Source organism: Cydia strobilella, chromosome 7, assembly GCF_947568885.1.
Source record: "Cydia strobilella chromosome 7, ilCydStro3.1, whole genome shotgun sequence".
Lineage (NCBI taxonomy): Eukaryota > Metazoa > Arthropoda > Insecta > Lepidoptera > Tortricidae > Cydia > Cydia strobilella.
Genome location: NC_086047.1, coordinates 14359001 through 14378330, shown reverse-complemented (window position 1 = coordinate 14378330; position 19330 = coordinate 14359001). Strand labels below are relative to the sequence as shown.

Sequence of the window (19330 nt, the reverse complement as noted above, 5' to 3'; positions counted from 1 at the left end):
CCCGTTGATAACATATGCGAAAAGACATTGCATACAAATCTTTTCCATTTGTCCCCAACTAATTGGAGAGGGGACAAATGGGAACACACCCATATCGGGTGTACCTATTTCTATTTTTCCCCGACGGGAACAGATGGGATTAGGCGTTGTTTATAAAACATTTCCATTTCATGTATAGCATAGGTCACATGGATCGGGTACAAATGGGAATACACTAATAATGCACCCATTATTACCAATAATGAGTGTATTCCCATTTGTCCCCATGGGGAACATATGGAAAGACGCTGTTAAAAATATTTTTGAGACGGGAACAAATGGGAACACCAATATTGGATGTGTTCCCATTTGTCTCCGCCGGGAACTGATGTGAATAGGGCTGCATATAAATCATTCCCATTTGTCCTCACCTCATGAATGGCGACGGTCAGTTGGGGCCTTTCCGTAAATTTTCCTTGGCTCTAAAATACGTTGAGTTGCTTTTACCTATTCGCGCAAAAGAACTTGCACATGGTGTTCGTGGACCTGGAAAAGGCATACGATAGAGTCCCCCGTAAGGTTCTGTGGTGGTCTATATGAGAGAGAAAGGAATGCCAGAGAAGTATGTGCGGCTTGTTCAGGCGATGTATGATAGAGCCAGTACTCACGTCAGGTCTGAAGCTGGAGTAACTGACAAGTTCAATGTGGCGGTAGGTTTACACCAGGGATCGGCTTTAAGTCCGTATTTGTTCCTCCTGGTTATGGATGCTCTGACATCGAACATACAGGAGGAGGAACCCTGGTGTATGCTGTTTGCCGATGACATTGTTCTTGTCGGAGATAATGCACTTGAGGTCCAGAGCAGGCTGGTAAAATGGCAAGAAAAGCTGGAAAGTGTGGGACTGAAAATAAGTAGAACCAAAACGGAGCACATGTTCTGCGATTTCGGTGGTCTATCCAGTTTTTCCCATATTGCCTTAGATGGTGTATCCCTACCAGTCTGCTCCGACTTCCGGTACCTTGGGTCATTAATCAAGAGTGACGGACGCATCGACCATGACGTGAAAAATAGAATAAATGCGGGATGGATGAAATGGCGACAGGTCTCTGGAACAACTTGCGATCCACGAATGCCTCTTAAACTTAAGGGGAAAATTTACAGGACGATCGTGAGACCTGTTGTAATGTATGGATCAGAATGCTGGGCGACGAAAGTGACGGATGAAAGAAGAGTGCACGCAGCGGAAATGAGAATGTTGAGATGGATGTGTGGAGTGACGAGAAAGGATCGGATTAAGAATGAGTATATTAGGGGAAGTTTGAAAGTAGCACCAGTAACAGAGAAGATAAGAAGTAGTAGGTTAGCGTGGTATGGGCATGTGATGAGGAGGGATGAATGCCATATAGGCAAAAGAATGTTAGGGATAAATGTTGATGGACGGAGAGCGAATGGTAGACCCAAAAAGCGATGGATGGATTGTGTGAAAGAGGATATGAGAAGGAAAGGAGTGTGCTGAGGTGACAAAAGATAGAGGAGAATGGAAGAGAAAAACATGTTGTGCCGACCCCACATAACGTGGGATAAGGGCAGGAAGAAGAAGATTTGCCATCTCAGCTTATTAAAAATAGTAATTTATTATTCGAAAATATAAACGAATGATTTATTCCCGAATAACCTCACCGCGAATGCCCAACTCGGCCGCTAAGCTGTGCGATTAGATTACGTGATAACATGTAACATGGAAAATCAGAAACAAAAAAGCATTTTTTTATAAAATAAAATTTATATTTATGTTGTTTAATTATTTTAGGACATCTTTAACCGGAAACGCTAAACATAAGTACAACACCTATTTATAAGGATAATAACTGCAATATTGCAATGACTGCGCCTACAGGGTTATGGGCTTGGATTATAATTGAATTTCATCTTCACACGACGTAGCGGCGATTAAAAAATTCGACGTGCGTTCCTCGGACAAAAATGTAAATCAAGGGCTGTATTCAGAAACGTACTTCAATGTCGCAATTCGCAAATAAACAAGAAATGCTGGCTTGGCAAGGAAGACGAATGTTATTTATATTTTAATTTTGACTGTTTTGGCAGATTACTCATTTTCTATCCATTGACTAGATCGCTACTAATATTATTAATGTGAAAGTTACTCTGTCAGTGTCTGTAACCTTTTCAAGCTTAAACTCCCTGGACTCCCGGGAAAGGACATATGATAATTTTTGTCACAGAAATCATTATTCTACGCGGACGAAGACGCGAGCAGAGGCTATTTATGTTATAAAATTCAACATGAAACACCAAGAGAAATCAATGTGTTTTAACCCTTTGAACGCTTTTCGTTATAAACAAAAACGTCACTGACACGCCAAGGTCCCGGGCGCAATCAAGCTAATATAAACCTTACTTAAAAGTGTGAAGGTTAGTTTGACAGCGTCCGCCATAACACCTATAGGTGTCCATGGCGCGGTGGGCACGACTACTTACGACACCTTTAGGTGTTTTAGGCGTTCAAAAGGTTAAGTAGGTACGTGGAGCGACCGGACACGCAACCAATACGCCATTGATATAATTTTGGGACATAAAATGCACATATGAGAATAAGGTCCCATTCAGTGGTTTAATACGCAGAACCGTGGCCACTTTAACTCACTACTAAATTATTACTCGTCTAACAAGACATCCATTTAAATGTCAATGTTCATAGGTGTATTTTTAATCGAAAATAGTTTCAATTTATGTATGATTTGATAGCTATTTATGTATGAAAAATTGCAATCATTATTTACTTTTATAACAATAACGGGATTTTAAAAGTAAATAAAGCATGTCGTCTAATACTCTGTGTACTCAAGTCATATTAGGTAGGTATAGCTTGACCACTGAAAATACTATGTAGGAAAAGTACCTTGATTTTTTTCCTGCTTTTTACATTGTACCGTGTACGTATTTTTTTTAGATATAGACAATATGTACCTAAGTAACGAGTAACGCGGTGGAATAGCCATCATACTTTTAACAGAGCAAGAATTTATACACACCTATTGAGACGACAACAGTGGAGTTAGGAGTAAAATGCATAATGGGTGTCTTTTGTTACAGTGCCAGTTGAAGGTTTTCTTCATGGTTTTTAGAATAGATAAAGCCATAAAATGTGTAGGTATTTAAGTTATATTGACATATACGACATGTAAGAATATATAAGTACCTAATATATTTTACAGTACATCTGGTGCTCCATTACGATACCCTGTGCTATAATAAGCACATTACGTAACTACGTCGAAAATTAAAAGGGTCATATGTACTGTAAAACGTTGTACGATACACGTGCGAATAGGTGTTGATTTAAAATTCGCCACTCGTTGCGTATTTCCTATTTTTCACACTTGTATCGTTAAATAACTATCAATTTTAAAATATGGGTGTGTTTGATTATTTAATGCGACTGGAACCATAGATTATAAAAATTCAATCTCTGTTCTCGTACATTTGATTATTAGATGAGGGACTTGTTAAAATGCCAAGTAGGAATGTGCGGTGTCATTACTCTTTAGTCCCTGAACTAATTGCGTCCTATATCACATCGCGGCGAGCCTGGAGAATGAGCTCAGAATATACTTATAACTCGCTCTCACGGCAATCCTTCCAGTTCCTACAAAATACATGCTTAAGGTCGAAAAATCAATATACTTAATGACTACAATTAAATTAATGGATTGTTTGTAAAGAATTACAAAAGTTAATCGTAAAAATGAAAGCTTTAATTGCGAAAAGCTTCCAACATAGGCAGATTCCCTTTTAAACACACTTTATCACATAAATCTGCATCAGAAAGTTATTTGGGACTGAATAATTTTAAATAACAAATCGGAGCTTTCCAAAAGCTCATGTTATCGAAGTCATAGGTGTAATTTTTATTTCGATTAAAGCCTCTCTCAGCGTTATAAAAAGTTTAACAAAATGAAAATCTCATTAAATAAGCAATCTAGGAGAACAAACATGTTAATCAAAGTGATAGTGGGGGCCTGTCCCGGCCCGTCCGTCCGTTCATTGCAGATCACTAGGCGCTGCGGAGAAAACTATTTTTTATAGCCTACTTTTGCGGAATCATCATGATTGATTTATCTGTCAAAGCTTACTTTAAGACCTTTGTTGAAAAATATCATTGGAAATGACTTCAACAGATAACATAGTAGATGACCGTAATTGAACGTATAAGACGACGTCTCTATCACATTTATTATGCAAATCCACACATATATACTGTTTTATAAGTAGTGCGTTGCCGATCCTTATATATACGACATAAACACATATTTTTTTAAAGCTTTGAGTTCTACTTAAACATATTTCAGAATACGAATTTAATAAACAATTCTGTCACATACTGAGTAAGCCTAGGCTACAATAAAATAAATATAATAGGCGATTTAGTTAGTGCGAGGATCCTTGGCCGGTTTACCTAACAACCTCTTTATTGCGTGTGTACGTGTTTAAAGTTCTATAAACATATCGTGTGGCAGGCTAACATAGTAGGTGCCTATCTCACAAAATTGCACGTAGGTAACAAGAAATCGAGAGTCGAGACGTCATGTAAATTGGATGTACCTCCGACGCAGAATTTGAAAAACTCGAATCATTTATATGAAACTGCGTAGGAAGCGTCAGAAGCCATGACTCTAAAAGAGTATAATAAAAAGTAATAAAATCGTTGTTATTAAAATACTTCGTGATCCTACCGAAACCTTGTATTGTATGAAAGGATAACATGACGCATTTAGGTAATTGTTGCCATTGCATTAGTTTCTACAGAACCCCTAGTGTAAATTTAATTCGATAGCATGACGGATTTTGAACAGCGCGCGAAGCGGGACGTTTTGGAAACTCTAAATCCCATACAAAATGACACTTAACGCAAACGCGTACGTCACGTCACGTTATCGAATGAAATTTACACTAGGTACTGATGTGTCAAGTTTCCAAAATGTTTAAAATAAGAAACTTTTACTTAATGATATGAGGCTAAAAACTATTCGAGTCTTAAAGGGTGAGGAACTTCAGTTTTTACCAACTCTACTTGCTACATTGTTACAGTCGTAAACTGAAGTGCAATATCAATCAGGAAACATCGAAATTTACGAGTCATATAAAACGAGCGATTTATCAACACTCCACGTTATGGGATTTACAATAACAGGAATACATTCCTACCGGTCCAGTTGTTGCGTCTCAATACTGCGGGCAGAGAAATAATAAATCTTACGGACAGGTTCAGGACTAAATTAACAAATAAGTAAGTACAGTATTAGCCGTCAAAAAAGTCGTATCCATGAAAGGGTACTCCAAAATATTGGTAACTAAACACACTTTAGCTTGTCAAGAAACTCAAGAATAAGATCGTGTTTTTGAGCGCCAATGACAGATATTCATTGGCCCTCGAAAACACGATCTTATTCTTGAGTATTATTCGATGTTAATTGGACAAGTGTTTACTGTCAAAACGTTTGCCCACGAGCGCAATTTCATGTACAATGATTTACCTCACGGTTTTAATTAATAACGTTATTTATAGCAAATATGAATGAAATGATAGGATTTTGTAATTAATGCCACCGTACACAGACGTGGCACGACATAAGGTTGATTACTTATATGAAATTTGGGAATGACAATAATTACAACTGAATCGCAATGCTCGGCTGGCATGTGCATGCAGTCGCTCTTAAATCTTATAGATACGCATTGTCGATACAGGAGCGCTATTAAATTGATCCATTAAGTATGACCACAGCTATAGAAGTTCGTAGCTATAGGTACGCGGTTAAAATACTGTATTGCAACTTTAGACACCGTGTGTAACCAGCCTAAAGGCCGGAATCCACCAGTGTGCGGCACTGTGCGGCACATGCAGTTTTGTACTGAATATGCTTGTGCCCCACACTGGTGGAATCCCGCCTTTACGTTTACACTGTCAACAACGGTGAACTCATGTTCGCAATTATCATAACTTGTTGCTGAGACACGCACGATTTTGCAAAATCTCGCACCGACAGATATAACATCAATTTAAATTAATGGCCAGCTCGCTAACAGGGCCCACTCTCAATTTATACGCTTACCTTATTATATCAAGATGTTAACACGCACGTAGACATACGAAACATTTTAATAAACAATGACATACGACGAAAATTTCGTCCTAAGCAGTGAATAAGAAATTCATGAATGTAACCACCGGTATAATCCTCTCAGATCTGTCACGGTGTCTTAAGCGGGGCAAAAAAGAAATTGCATTTATTAGCTGACATGGAATGGCAGTAACTAGTAAAGCAGCTTTTTCGCATTGCAATAAAATTGTAATTGTAACTGCTGGCAATTCTTCCACTGAAGCCGCCGGCGAGGGTTCGTAGATGTATAAATCGGCGTAGCGCGGTGAAATTGCGATCGCCTTACCGTACCGGGGGTGCTATTCCAAGTTTACCGAGAGCAGCCTAACAGCTAACCACTTTAAGTGCCATCCGATTACACATTTAGGTTATTGCGAATCATGAGGCCACAGTGTTACACTGGTTCATAAGCAATCGGCAAGAGCAATGCCTAGTCGAGCGATCACCCATGTTTTTATTGCCTTCATCTAACTTGGCCTTAAATGGAGCAACTAGAGAGCTATATGGGTTAGTAATTCGCACAGCAATGCCATAAATAAGGCTTACATTTTCGTGTACTTGTAGTAAATTTCCATTACCATTCGATTACTATCTCTGCTATATTATATATGTATGTATATGTATAGATATTTATATATGTATTTATTTTTAATATTTAATAGTATAATCTTTAATATGTAGGCACCTAACTATTTATGTATGTATATTGTTATATATTTATCTGTGCTGATTTTATTTTAAAAAAGTTCTCCTACTCTTGTTATCCGTTTATTTTTCTACCCATTTATTTCTTCCATACGGTAAATTCTACTACCTGAAAGTTGTCTGTAAGAGATCGCTTTTTAGCGATAAGACCGCCTGTTGTTGCTTAGTTCGCTATGTTAATTATAATGTATCTAAATTTGTTTTAATTATGCACAATAAAGAATATATTATTATTATTATTTGTATCTCCGTTACAAACTCTCGGGTTTTCAGGCCCGGTCATTTATAAGGCGTGCGTGGGGATATAGATCCAACACGTAGAGGCCGTTTGGAGAGTTTTGATGTCATGTAGAACGTCTGCTGGAACCCATTCACGGGTACATAAATAGATACCCGTAAACCGGTTTCAGCAGGCATTGGGAGCTATTATAGAAAAGTGGAAAGAGTCCTGGTCTATGGCTTAAATTTGGGTGGAATATAATACTGGGCTATTGCTAAGAGTTCCGGACACCTGCCATAACATTGTGCTATACAGTGCTATCGAGGCAGGTGGTGACTCGCCACTCGCAAGATGGGCACCTGATGCGCCATCGTAAAGACGGCCAGGCGCAACACCGGCCTGAGCGGCTCAGGGGTGTCGAGAGGTGTGCTGCGCTTTCTCCGAAGTTACTCGCGGCGTTATGCCCTTTAACACTTCCACCCCTGGAGCATATAGCTCTTACGACTCCCCTCTGGACGGCCAATGAAGGCAAGTCAGAGCTGAGAGTCCTGCGGGTCCCCTTGGGGTCCTATTATTAAATTTAGACGTTCCAATTACATAGTATTGGCAGACCGGTAAAGTTAGGTTAGCCGTATTAGATGTCACGCACAACATTATATGCATCACGATCATTACGCATGACGCTTAAGATATTATTTTACATACAGGTAGGGATGAGCGCCATATTACACTGAATATTACATATACAAAATAATAAAAATTGTCTCTTCAGTGCCCGAAAGTTAAGGAACACTAGAACTTTGTGTTAATGAATCTATTAAGTAAGTACGTTCCTCTTCAGCCATCTTACTTACCTAAATCAGACCTTGATGGGTTTAAATTCAAGATTTAATTTAGACCTCAACGGCAATGAACTAAAGGTAAAGGTGTTAAGGCATACACTACCGCTCATAACTATTTAGGCACTCGTAATTTTTTCCATACAATTGTATACAAAATCGACTTTCAGAATTATACCGCTAAGTCGCAGTCGGGTAACAGTTTTTTGTGCAGTTTACTTTTTTAATTTAACAGACATATCGAGCTTCAAAATGATGTTGCAGAATATTCGTGTACATTGCCTATTTACCAAATGGCAAGCGTAAAAAAATCCATAAATCGTTTTCCAGTACAAGATCGTTTTATTTTGTATGAACTAGTACATAAGGGTTTTTTAAATCGTTGCATAAAGTAAATTCGAAATTTTAAAGGATGTCTTTGGCAACAACAATCCCAACATGTAGAGAGTCATTTGCCTGCGATCGAACAGTATAATTTTGAAAATAATTTTTGTATACAGTTGTATGGTGAAAATTGCGGGTGCCTAAATACTTTTGAGCGGTAGTGTATTTCAATTTAATCTAATGATGAATCAAAATGTGTAGAGGAAACTTGAGGAATCATTTAGAAAAGCCCAAAACAAAGTAACGTGACAACTACATTTACTTAACAAGAGCAACCTGCCCGTGACCGCAAGTAAAACCAGATCGATACAACCAATAAATTGATGCAAGTCAATGCGAAAGGTATTGACTGTTATAAAGGCAATTTCTCGGCACGAACTGCCCAGCGTAGCGCGTGACTTATAAATCCACAGAAGAGAAGATGCAATCTGCTACATTTGCAAATCGTGGCGACTCGCCGTTAAATAAGTACTTATTGGTGACAGTGATGCCAATTCTCAATTTAATGACTAATAACTAAAAACCTATAATAAAAATATAAAAAAGCTCAAATTGAATTTAAACATTGAGAACTAATAAATAATTGCCGCCAGTATAATCTGCCATTTTGTTTTTTTTATCCCTCCTTTTTTTGATTCGTCGCAGTCAAATAACTAAACGTGCGAATAAAACGGTTTCAAAAAACCGGCCAAGTGCGAGTCGGACTCGCGCACGAAGGGTTCCGTACCATTACGCACAAAATGGCAAAAAAATCACGTTTGTTGTATGGGAGCCCCACTTCAATATTTATTTTATTCGGTTTTTAGAATTTGTTGTTATCGCGGCAACAGAAATACATCATCTGTGAAAATATCAACTCTCTATTATAGCTATCACTGTTCATGAGATACAGCCTAGTGACAGACGGACAGACAGACGGACGGACAGCGGAGTCTTAGTAATTAGGGTCCCGTTTTTACCCTTTGGGTACGGAACCCTAAAAATATGAGGACGATTTTTTGGTGATAAGAAATAACTTGCCCTATAGGTTGGTAACACTGATTGCCAACGAGGATAACTGCACTGTACGTTGTAAGTGCTTACTGTTAGAGTTATAACGGCTTTAAGAGCCTGAGATGGCTCATAAATCACGAGTGTATTCATTAACACGACAAAACTAGCAATCTCCATTCCAATCTAAACTGTCCAATCTAAGCTTCGTAACTTCAATTGGACATGGATGTAAAAGCTAAGTACTTACATTACAAACCGCATCGATCATAAAACTGACGGATTCCTGTATAAATTGTTTATGGGTATGGAATCCGAATTTTACAAATATCTCTTAAATGTTAACATTATCAACAATTCAACATGCGTACAGGTGATTTGATCATAAATTATACCAATTGAAAATTTTTATGCATTTAGTCAGGTTCGTACAGTAATCCCCATTTGAACCCATGCACTTCACGGGACGCGATATCGATATCCATACACACGGAATATATATTCTAATTTTCTACATCACAATTCGGGATTGTCCGTTGACAGCCGTATAATCGAAAATTTTGCTACACAGAAACAGAAAACTCACTATTCCAAAAGCAAAACCCGACAGTCTTTTGCCAATGTCACTTACTGCCACTGAGACATATCGAATTGAGCCCCTGCTTCGAAGTCATCGATAATGGTGTTAACAGTATTTAATATTCCAATATCCAGAGTTATAATTATGCGCGATAAATAATTCACAGAGACGCGAGTTTACTTTACAGGGGCTGTTCTCATCGATTGCCGAGTTCAAGCAAACGTTTGACTCGAGCGGGCCATAATAATTTCTAGTGATCTCAAGAAATATGACCAACTGCATGTAATCGGAGAGCACAGTAGTTATCCCCTGAATCTCAAGAACAAAACCCAGAGGTGTAGGCATTAGGGAAGGCTGAGCCGAATCAATTATATGTAAGTATGTATGCTTCAATTGCGCATAGGTCGAAACTTGAGTTGAGGGCCAAGATAAACTGGTTTTCGAGAAGACTGCGCTCGCGCAACCCATGCGAAACCAAAGCCAGGGCCAATTGGCCACCCGTGCTCTGTTCCCGTAAGGCAGAACCTACAAAACCTGTCGAGAGCAGCCGGCTGTGGACACGGTTCGCGGTAATCGAAAATTGTAATTGGCTAATTGCAATAAAAGTCCCTATTCTTGCACGGACAGCAATGCCATTCAATAAAACTTGCCAAGCGGATAGACGTTAGTGAGGACTACTAAAAAAATATATATGTAATGGTCATGTAAATATAAAAGGAAACGGGTCTTGGAAAAATCGACGCTCAAGTTGCGTCAAGGTTTTCATGCTTCAAGATTAAATTAATCCTATTATTTGCTAGTACTAATTCTTATTCTTATCAAAAAGAATATTGTCTTATCTACTTGTGCAAAGAACATCGACGCCAATGTCGGTAAAACCGCGGAACCTATGCGAAACTCATAGGTAGGTAGGTAGATTTTACTCGAGACAAATGTCATCTTGAGCGATGTCTCCGCCGAATTTTCCTGAGGTTCAAATTATTTTCTTCGTATTCTACGACGTTGATGTGCAAACAAAGCAACCATCGTTTCGCTTTAAATGCTGTTCTTAAAGTTTGGTTCTTTTATTAATTTAAAAATATAAAAATGTCACCAAACATATTATCATTCAAGCCAATATAACGTCAAGATGTCTGTCACGATAAGTGGTTCAAGTAAGCCTTCCATGTATGTATTCGCGTGAAGCAAATACACATATTTATACAATAAATTTAGTAAGTAGGTACATAGCAAAATTCCGCACATATCTCAGTACAATCGTATTCTTAAGGCATTGAGTTGCGTTTTCTGGCCACGTACCTATATGGATGCTGCCTGACCCAAATCATTCATAACTTACACTCGATGATGGCTACTTATAAGTATATTTGCATTTGCACCAATGAAAACATTGAAGGGAAAGCGTGCATGTAATTGAAAGTAGCAAACAGAACCAATAGTGGCCTGGCCTTTTCACGAAAAGTCTTCTAGAAATAGATTTAAAAGGACCATTTCAAAAATATATGTAAACAGTCGGGTTTTTTTGTTTGTTTTAATAATAGTTGCATTTTAATGTAACAGAAAATTATACTGTTTTACAACTTGGTGTATACTTTTTTTATGATATATCTGGTTAATTATTTTTAGACGTTATATAGAGGATATTCACAGTCATTTGGTATAAAATTTGGAATAATCCATTCAGTCATTTTCAATTTCGAGCAGTTCAAAGTCAACTTTGGGTTGTGAATTTTGTAAACGTTTTCTAATAATTTGTTACTCCAAGTACTAAATGTTACAGTATGTTAAATATTTGTGATCTACTCACAAAACCCTTTCATTTGGTACCCCACATGGTATGTTTAAAAGAAAAAAAGTAAAAAGCTTTGTACTGTAGACTTTATGACGTCACAGCAACTACCAACTTTCGCGCTTGTCATCTTATATATTTGGGTTCAAGACATTATACTGAATGCATTTATACCATATTCACCCATATCCGAGACGACATGAACGAAAAGTAACCTAAAGCCTGTTCGGCCGCCCTACTACAATATTGATTACGTTTATCGAATGGAGCATTTGAGAAGTTTAATATGTACGCATGATGCAACACAAGTGTGTGAATCAACTACACCGCATACAAACACACACGACGTCATTTCACCATAAAACGAACATTACTCACATTAGTCACATTCAATACCGTGTTTTTTAATTAGCGCCTATACAAGGGACTCATTTAGAAAAATTCAATATACAATTTATAGGTTTCGGCTTCGGTCTTTCTCACGCACTCAAAATCGTCAAGTCAAAATATGTATGTCAAAAGAAAGTATCAATGATAAGTTCCTGTTATTACGGTCTGCTTGCATTTCCAGGAGTGTAAAGTGAATGTGCCTGGTATAATTCAGTTATCATAGCTTTATTTTATAGTCTTTTCTCTAGGTGTTTTTAGGGTTCCGTACGCAAAGGGTAAAAACGGGACCCTATTACTATGACTAAGACACCTCTGTTCGTCCGTCTGTCTGTCCGTCTGTTACCAGGCTGTATCTCATGTAAGTACCGTGATATCAAGACAGTTAAAATTTTCACAGATGATGTATTTCTGTTGCCGCGATAACAACAAATACTAAAAAGTACGGAACAAAGAGTGGTAGTGGGCGAGTCCGACTTGCACTTGTCCAATTTTTTTAGAAAGCTAGTACCTATTAAATTAAAGTTATTGCAGTAGTAAAACTAGTAAACACCCATTAATTAAGCTTCCATATAAAAGCTACCACAATACACATAAAATGGAGAAGAAAATTAACCTCTCAAATTGCACAGTTTAACTTTACAGGATTCTATGTAATGACACATAATATATTTTTCTGTGAACGCCTGGTGTTGAATACGTTTCAATAAAGAATTTGACGAAAAAACATAATTCATTACCGAAAAGATCGCTTACCTCATGAGGATTAAAAAAAAAACAGTTAATGGCGTTTTTTGCACATCAAGGTACTATCATAGAGTAACTTATACTAGAGCGGTACTGTCATAGTAAATTTTGTAACCACAGTAAATTCACTGCCATCTGTCGACACACTTTAAAACTAAAAATAAATATTTATAAAAATACGATAAAATGTATTTAAATATGGATAAATGTTTTTTTTTATTTGCATTAATTATTTTTATGATTTTGACCCATGTTCTTTCACTGATATGCGTTAAAATTGTTAAATAACAAACGAAACCGTCAACGCCATCTATACGACAGTAGGCCAAAGCTAGTAGCGCCCTCTGAACGAGAATCAAATTTTCTTGATTTTCGAGGCACGTTTTTTCCTTAGACTGTATCCATCTATTACGGAGTTATATCTATCTTTGGTACTATGAGATCCATGAAAAATCTAACTAGCGGTTACTTATGAAAAAAGCCTCTTAAAAACTGCAAGTTCAGGCTTCAGGCGGGCGGGGAGCGCGAACCACGCACGTCGCACGCACGGGGCGTGGCGCGTGGCGCTGCGCCCGCGCATCAGGCGGCCGGCGCCACAGCCGTTGCGGATGCTGCGGCGCGCGCACCTGTCGCGCACCCTTGCCCACAGACACGCGAGTTCATGTGTGATGACCAGTGACAGTGATTGTGAAGCCCTAGGATAACCTGCGCGTCTGAAGCAACCCTAGGTCGGTGTGTTATCTTATCACTAGCGTTGTGTATTATGATTGCGCACGCATCCGACGTGCGAATATCAATTGTTTACTTTACGTTAATTTTAAGGAAAAGGATAGATTTTAACGACGCCACGGTAATATATTTACATATATATTTTATATTACCATTATATTTTATGGTAAGTAAAATTTTCGCGTAATCATAAAATTATATAATATTGTCTTCGGTTACCGCGATAGTTACTCATGAAATAAAACTATGAAAACGGATTATATCGCGTATATTGAATTTATAATACATCCCGACGTTTCGAACTCTTTACAGCGTTCGTGGTCAACGGGTGACTGAGGAAAAATTACAAAATGCAAAAATACCCACATACTAAAATAATGAACAAACATAGACTACAAACTTTAAGGCTGGTTGTACATGCAAAATCGGTTCATAAGGCTAGTTATACACTATAATTATTTTTCAAGTAAAGATATATATATATACGCGATAAAAATAAACTATGCCGGCTGCCACGAACGCTGTAAAGAGTTCGAAACGTCGGGATGTATTATAAATTCAATATACGCGATATAATCCGTTTTCATAGTTTTATTTCATAAAATTATATTTAAGTTACCTCTAAGCACCTAAATTGCAATTATAATATTTTACTCCTTTTAATTAGTTTGGTTACTAAGATAAGGATTTTGACACAACTTTTGATCAGCAAAAAATATTGAGAATTATTTTCCTTATGAAATCCACTTAGCATAAAACATAAACAAAGTAATTATAAAAGATTCATATTCATAATTATGCATCGTGAGCTTGAGCAATAAAATTAGCTTTTATCTGAAACCGCTAAGTTATGACGACCTTACAAAACGAGAGATACTTATAGATAATTGTTAATGTGTATTAATTGGAATCTTAATTTGTGGTTAGTCAAATAGGTATCATACTTAAATATTAATAAACATAATTATGCAATTATTAAGGGAAGTGCAATAGCGGCAAAAAATCTATCATATTGCTATTTTTATGCAGGCATTCATTCGAAAATTCGTGAAATTAGACTTTATATCACATAAACAATGATTGTATCATCATCACGACCATATACACGGTGTTTCATGACCCACTGAAAAATTAAAAACAGTTTGTTCAGAATCGATAGGAGAATCGATTGCGCTATATTTTAACGAGGGGAAATTTTTTTTTACATGTTCAGTCTACAAGTTTGTAATGCAATATCAATAACTAGCATTTGACACGTTATTTGTCAATGAGCAACACCCTTAACTTGCCATTGGTAAACCTTATCTCGTTGCAGTAAGGTATGGAAATGGTTAGTTAACAGTGTTTACGATGGTAACTAGCAATTGTTTGATGTCACTAAAACGACGAAGTATCTTGTGTAGAATTACCAGTCGAATAGAATTGTTAAGAAAACTAAACAACGGATTTTTTTTTAAATATTTATCGGATTAAAGAATAAATCCTCAAGATGAGTTTAAAATAAAAAAAACTGTTGGGGGTGTCTCAGGTTTTCAGTGGCTCAAGTAACACCGTGTATATACAGGGTGGCCTTAGCCATTAGACAAAGCCGAAATGTACATATATGCATTAGGGTATTTAAAATCAGTATACCAAAGTATCATAACAACCGGTGTAGCCTGTAGCGGTTACGAAGAAATTAACAAATTACGATTTTTTTACTTTGGAGCAGCCTGTATGTGTTAATAGCTCCTGTGGTAATGAATAGTATGAAACCTTCTTCCACCTTACTGATTATCTTTTTTATTTATGATTCTGACTTTTGACAAATGTCATCATTACCGCACATTTTCGAACAAGTTGTCAAAAACACTGCCAATGATTAATACAGTATGTTTCTTTTTGTTGTCGATGTCGTTTGATGTCGAATTTCTTACTTGAAAACATTCAAAAGCGAATCTTACCAACAATAAAAACCTAGATGGATCCATGTTTCGCCCTCGTTAGCCACTGGTTTGAAAACTAAATCGAATCATTACTTTACAATTTAATATATACGCACCGGGCAAACTAATTACTTCAAAAATGTACCCTAGTTTGATCGAATTGACGTTTTCCTACGTATTTTGTAAATTTCATCGAAATCGCTAAAGCCGTTTTTGAGAAAATACCAAAAAAATTATGCAAATGTATCTAAAAAATATGATATATTATTTGCCGCTACTGTAGATCTAGATTAAAAATGTCGCTATAAAAAGAGTAATGATAGTCGGTCCAGGCTTTCATTTTACTACTGTAATAAAATTGTGGATGATGGGGTAGATAACCACAATGATAATGAGTAGGTAATGAAGCAAATTTTAACTGTTTACATATCATATCGTTTAAATAAAATATTTATAGATGTATTAAAACCTATATTAAAGAATAAATCACTGACTGGGGGTGAGGAGGCGACTCATACCTGATCGCGAAGTACATGCCCGCTAACTAGCGGACGCCCTTAAAAAAAATGTTTATTCGGTAAATATTCGGCAGTTCGAACCGAACTATTCAGCCGAATAATTACCGAATATTCGGCCCATTTCTAGTAGATATATAGTTAATATAGTTCGGTAGGAAAGGACTCATCACAACCATTTATCAAAACTGACACGATCCTGGATGTCAAGAACATCTATCAATCTATTGCCGTTTAATACATTAACAATCAAGTAAACTTTGCGTTAAAGATGTGTCGGGCCTTGAATAAACAGATTCATGTTACATTACGTAGTGTAGTACAATGATATATATCATTGTATAATTTGTACGTAACGATTAACTAAAACCATTAACACAGTAGATGGGTCAAACTCAAAATTATGTTCACGTCTTTCCTGTAGACATAGCCAACAGTTAAGGTCTATAAAAAAAACATTTATTTCAGGTCTTACAAACCCATATTTTACCACATTACAAAAAAAATTACAAAAACAAAAATATAAATAAAAAATGAAAAATATAAAATAACATTGATAGAAATTAAATATTAAAATTATACATTTAAACAAGGAAATTTTCTTATTTAACCCTTATCCACATGAAGGTACTCCTGTTATTTGGATAAGTATGATAAAATCATTACCTATATGCCCACAAGCTGTTAACTATTGCCCACAGGGGAGAAAACTTGTGTGTTCATCGGAACTGTAAAGTTTTCTCTCCTGTGGGCAATAGTTAACAGCTTGTGGGCATGTAGGTCAACGCTCAAGATTCCACTTTTCGAACCACTCGCTGCGCTAGTGGTTAAATTTTGGAATCTTTCGCTTCCTCGGGTATCAGCACGAAAGGTTAAACAACAACTTTACCCCCTTGTAAAACCAATAACTATTATGTTTAACACTTGGAGCGACAACTGTGAGCATTGATTTTGCAATAGTCTTAATGTAAACAAAAATCCAAGAAAGCACGGAGATTGATCCATTGATGTTTGTCTTTGTAACAAATATCCATCAACTCTGTCTGTGCATAAAGCTAAGATCATATTTCCATTACGCGTCAAGCAGGAACCCGAGGCGTAAAGTTTAAACTTTGATCTTTGTAAAGTGGCACTGCTAGTAAAAAGCATCAACTATTAAATCCCCTTCAGAATTTAAGGATGTCACAGAGTCCAGAACCGATTTAATTAGAATTCTCAGCGAGTAAAGTGAACGAACCTAGGGCCGAAAGCATAAATCAAGACATTAGTGGGGCGACATTAGTTAACTAGCGTATAGCGGTGTGCGGTGCATCGTTGACCGTGTATTCCTATTGCTTACTAAATGCGAACGAACCGAATGATCAAACGGACCAATATAACTGTGACATCAAGATCGCAATGAAAGCTATAAGAGCGCAATTACATTGGTTTGTCTATGTCATAGATGTATATGTCATAGACTCTATGACTTCCATCGCCTGCTGCTCTCGGGAAGCAATTGCAACATCCCAACGCTGCACCGCCGCCTCCGCGTCTGATATCATAATCGTCAAAACGACATAAACTAGAACTAATTATTAGTGAGACCGGTAGCAGGGTCCCTAAAAGCTGCCGCCGGGGGCCTGTAGCTGTAGCCCTATCATTGCATAACGACGTGGGAGAGCGCTCGAGTGAAGGGCAGCACTAGAGCAAACACTCGTTAGCGCTGCTACACCGATGATTTCATACCGGTCAAGGAAACGGTTGAAGGAACCTTTGATCGTCAATAAATCTCAACTTTTTCAATTGCCAATTAAAGCCGGCTCGTTACGTAAAATACGATAATTGACTCTTACTATACTAATAGGTCAATCGCGGAATACGTAAGTGAGATGTGAGATATCATAATTATGGGTAAGAGCTTCATCGCAAGCAGTCGAGGTGGCGTTCATTATTGTGAGCTTCAAAACATTAATATTATAATCGATGACTTTGAAACAAAAGCGTAGCGAGCTAAACAGATGATTAGCATTAAGTGACTTTAATAAAATATGAAACTTGTTATTAGTGCGGCATTACTCCCTGCGGGAAGTACACGTTCTACAAAGCGAATTCAATTCGCAATGTCCAATTTATAATTAAGCTCCATAAATTTTGTTCATACGCGGAACGTATTCAGCGCCTCGAGACTTTCGCCGGTAAATCGCACAGCTCAATAAACGCAGGGAGTGATTAAGTATCCTGCGGATTGTTCAGTACCAGTACGTATATCACCTTTGCATCCGCTACATCACGTATAACATGCTATAAGAGGTTTGGCAAAGCGTGAGCCTCGTAATGGTTTCAAGTGCGAGTGTAAGTGAGCCAGTTTAGTTGTTTGTATAACAACCTATCCCAAGTGTCCGCGCGGTAGTCGAGGCCCTTGCCATCGGATCGCGAGTCATGCGAGAACCCTGAGCAAACACGGCGGCGGTGGCTAGTGCTCCCGCGCCACAAGTGTTTTGTATTTGTTCCACAAACAACTCCCGCGCGTCCTGGGCGACAGATAATGTCTTACATTTTAATAAACAAATACCAGTTTCATTATCCTTTAGTTTATGAGATCGCTGCGAGTTAACACTGTGCTTAACACAGTGTTAACTGGTATATATAGAACATACAAGTGCATTTCGGGTCATAAAAAAAATTGTATCCCATAACATAGGTAGGAAATAAGTGATATAATTTTGACCCAGTTGACCAAAATTCTTAAGAGTTCACAAACTGTATAAAAATAAATAAATATAATGATCAAAATCAAATAGTAAATAAATATAATATCGAATGTGGACAATTTTAATAATTTATAATCTTCCGTAATTACCACATTAAGGTGTTTGACTAAGATAAACTTCGCCCGATTAGACGTAGTGTAGTGTGACATATATTAAGGGTTTCGCATCCTATCTCTTACGGAGATGTAATGTTTTCTTAACCTCCATACTTCCAGCGTATCAGTTGCGAGACGAGAGAAAGTACCGGCATTTGCATTTCGTCATCTTTGCTTTTTGAATATACACGAAATAATGTGTAAATTGCAAGAGGTTTGGAAAACAAAGACTCGACTAATCTAGTTATTTGAACTTGAAGCCTTTGTATTACAGAGACTAAAACCATAATCGCTCATAAAAAAAGGGAGGAAAATTGTTTAATAACGATAACCAATAATTTCAAGATGTTGTCCTGCACTTCCTGCAGTAAAGTGCACAGGCTGTCAATATTATGTAACATAAGATCATATTTACAATTTGTAGATAGGTAACATTAATGTGACAACTATAAGAATAACCGAAACAATGTCTTAATTTTCACCTTGGTGAGAATTAACGCAATGCCTTTG

General features: G+C 37.3%; 2 protein-coding genes across 2 annotated transcripts in view; one reads left to right on the top strand and one right to left on the bottom strand.

Annotated features, from left to right (window-relative positions):
• LOC134743226 (Golgi-associated PDZ and coiled-coil motif-containing protein-like) overlaps positions 1–19330 on the bottom strand; it is a 96452-nt gene that overhangs the window by 33659 nt on the left and 43463 nt on the right. The window lies entirely within an intron of this gene.
• LOC134743194 (uncharacterized) overlaps positions 13332–19330 on the top strand; it is a 47151-nt gene continuing 41152 nt past the window's right edge. The window contains exon 1 of the mRNA XM_063676575.1: positions 13332–13531. The gene's annotated coding sequence lies outside the window, so the exon portion shown is untranslated. The remainder of the gene's footprint in view (positions 13532–19330) is intronic.